The following is a 3,667-nucleotide window of genomic DNA, read 5'->3' as shown; positions in this document are numbered from 1 at the left end:
GGGTGAGGAGAGGGGGGGTGAGGAGAGCTGGGTGAGGAGAGGGGGGGAGGGGGGGAGGACGAGGAAAAAAGAGGAGAAAATACTGAAGAGTCAGAGAAGGAACTGTGGAGAACCGATGCTGCAGTCATTACGTAGTACATTTATTTAATTAGGGGGAGGGAGGGGGTAAGAGCCCCCCCCCCCCCCCCCAAGTCAGGGCAGAAACAAAGAACGAGTTTGATTGGTCGCTTCATTAACAGACTATTTATAACAAACTACGGGGGGGGGGGGTAAACCACATGTTGCCTCACGATCACTAGTATTTCCTCACCCTCGGTGCACGTGTGCTGGGTTCAAATCCCGGGCCAGAACACCGTTTCACTTGAAGTACAAAAACGGTACTGTGTTCCGTTGGTTCTCTTCACCGAATAAAGCGAGTCACTGCAGGAACGTCCCTCAGAGCCGGAACTGTTCTCAGGTCGGACAACGACGCACAAGTATTAACCTGCAGGAAGACGAGTCAAGTATGTGGAAAAAACTGTTCCACACACACACACACACACACACACACACTGACAGAAGGTTCTGGATCAAATGAAGGCTTCTGTTCTGTTGATGACATCATCAGCTGGTGGGTTGACTGAAGCACAGAGCTGCCTTCAACCGTGGAGCTGTTCACCTCCATCAACCCCAGGAATACTGGACTGTGAACATCAGTAACTGAGGACATTGATCCAGTATTGATCCAGTATTGATCCAGTATTGATCCAGTATTGATCCAGTATTGATCCAGGATCAGTGGATTGATACTTTCTTACAGCTTCACCATTAACTGTAAACATCACATTTAAAGAACATTAAAGTCACCTCCAACCCTAACCCTACTGCCCCCTACTGCCCCCTACTGGGCCTGTCCTTCACCCAAGAACACTGAGGCTTCTGCTCTGGTTCAGTTATTTGTTCTCATGTAAACGTTCAGGAAGTTAAAAAACAAACTGTTCTGGAAAAATGCACTGATGTTACTGTTACTGCTGTTACTGCTGCTGTTACTGTTGTTACTGTTACTGCTTCTGTTACTGCTGCTGTTACTGTTACTACTGTTACTGTTACTGCTGCTGTTACTGTTGTTACTGTTACTGCTTCTGTTACTGCTGCTGTTACTGTTACTACTGTTACTGTTACTGCTGCTGTTACTGTTGTTACTGTTACTGCTTCTGTTACTGCTGCTGTTACTGTTACTACTGTTACTGTTACTGCTGCTGTTACTGCTGCTGTTACTGTTGTTACTGTTACTGCTGCTGTTACTGTTGTTACTGTTACTGCTGCTGTTACTGTTACTACTGTTACTGTTACTGCTGCTGTTACTGTTGTTACTGTTACTGCTGCTGTTACTGTTACTGCCGTTGTTACTGTTACTGCTGTTACTGTTGTTACTGGTTTTCAAAGAACCACAGCTGGAGTAAATGTGTCGACCAATGGTGACAGTTTCCTCCTGACGCTGATGGGAAGAGAAACATAAACAATGGGAGAAGGAAACAGTTTCACATGGTCCAACCAGCGACACCTTAAATCTGCTAAGAATAACTCCAAAAGAACAAACAGGAAGAACGCAGGACAACCTGGGACTTCAGAGGTTGGCAGTGCCATCTGGATACTCTCTACACACAGTACACAGTACACAGTACACAGTACACAGTATGTGTACTATATAGATGTATGTATATTGTATATATAAATATATATAAAGATATATCTATTTAAAAACTCACGGAAGACCGACGTCGGACATCGTCTCTCGGCACACACTGTGCCATCAACCACTGCTCCACAGTGCGGCCTCTCTGTGTGTACTGGGAGCAGTATCTTCTGAATATGTGTATCGGTGTGTACTTCGTGGTAACGACGTGAAAAGTCAGTGTGTGAATCATTCACGCTCACATTCACACCTGTGGTTCAGTAACAATCGGTTCTGCCTCACAGGGAACCTGTCCTGCGTCACCGATGATTCAGGGTGTGTTGGCGTGAACGACGTCGGCCAAGATCACCGTCAGCACCGTCTTGGGGCAAACACGTAATTCAACCGACGACAAACAGATCCGCGTGATTCTTAGTCACAGGTTAGCAAAAAAAATCCAAAGGTAAACAATAAAAGTTCTGACTGAGAACAGAGTGGAACTGTTTCTCTAGGATCATGTGTCGACTGTCGGGTAGACGGGACTGGAACCCATTGGTTCTCCATGAACAGTTCTCCACGAACAATTCCCCGTGATCAGTTCCCCGTGATCAGTTCCACGTGATCAGTTGAAGGAACACAACATTCTATCAAATATCTCATGAATATATTCATATATTTGTATGTATTTATTGATTCCAGGCCTTTTTCTGAGAACTTTCATTCTTTTCGTTCTCATCAAACAGTTCCAGGGGAGTTCAGAGCAGAGTCAGCTGAGGTCTGATCGGTTACAGCAACAGTACTAGAACATTTTTCCGCCCTCTTCTTGATTCATGGTCTTTTCTAATTACTGTCACTGAGTCTCCAGAGGGAGTCAGGCAGGGGGCGCCATGTTCCCCCTCTCTTCACAATGCTGTGTGACAACTATGTACGGACTGTCAGGTGGCGCCGAGTCGCTCCGCGGGCCAAGAGCCAGTGCATCACAAGGTCAAGACGTTCTCACATGGTGGTACTGGTCCAGCCGCGGTACCATGTGACCAACTCCACACACGGTTTCATCTCAGATTACACCACCTGCTGTTACTGGGATGGAATTACAGTGCACCGTCTGTGAACATGTCCCTCTCCCAGACACACACACACACACACACACACGCACACAGCTGCCTGTTATCAGTGTTAGCATTAGCGTTAGCAAACACGCCACTGTTTCAAGTCAACCCAGAAAAGTGGCTTCGTTTCTGGCTGTTTCTGTGTTGGTGGAGGTCAAGGTGAGGTCGCCTTTGATGTTCCTAATCTACAGGACACCGTGTGGACCAATCACACCGTGGCCAATATGGGCTGGTACAGTTGGCACAGGTGAGAGAAGCAGGAACAAAACAGTCCACGGTCTGGACTGGACTGGAGTCAAACACACGGACAGACAGGGATTCAAGCCATACATACATGTATATATGTACATATATGTACATATATGTACATATATGTACATGTATACATGTATGGACATATATGTATATATGTATATGTATATATATATACGTGTACATATATATGAATATATGTACGTGTACAAATATATGAATATATGTACATATATGTACATATATGTTTATACTGTAGCTACATGTTTGTATGTATAAATATATGTCATCTATTCAATGTCTAAACAGTTCCGTCTGTCGTGCTCCTGCCTCTCGGTCAGTAACCATCAATAATGACAGGTTGTCATGTGACCTACTGACCCCAGTGATGTGCAGTACTGACTGGTGACACGGCTGCCCTCAGTTCCACTGACTTCAGAACAGTATATAAACATATGTCTGTTGTGGTGACTGGTACCGATCTCCAGGTTGAACTCTACTGTTACTGTGCACTGGTCCACTGCTCTGTCATTGGTCTGAACAGCGGGGAGGGGGTGTGGCCTGCTGCTCTGTGTTTACTCTGCGTTCTCTGTCAGTGTCAAACATCCTGTTGGCTGACGGCTGTGATGTCACCGTGTCAGTGATGTCAGGT

The sequence above is a fragment of the Cynoglossus semilaevis genome, chromosome 1 (assembly GCF_000523025.1).
Source record: "Cynoglossus semilaevis isolate Cse_v1.0 chromosome 1, Cse_v1.0, whole genome shotgun sequence".
Lineage (NCBI taxonomy): Eukaryota > Metazoa > Chordata > Actinopteri > Pleuronectiformes > Cynoglossidae > Cynoglossus > Cynoglossus semilaevis.
This window is presented reverse-complemented; position numbering follows the sequence as displayed.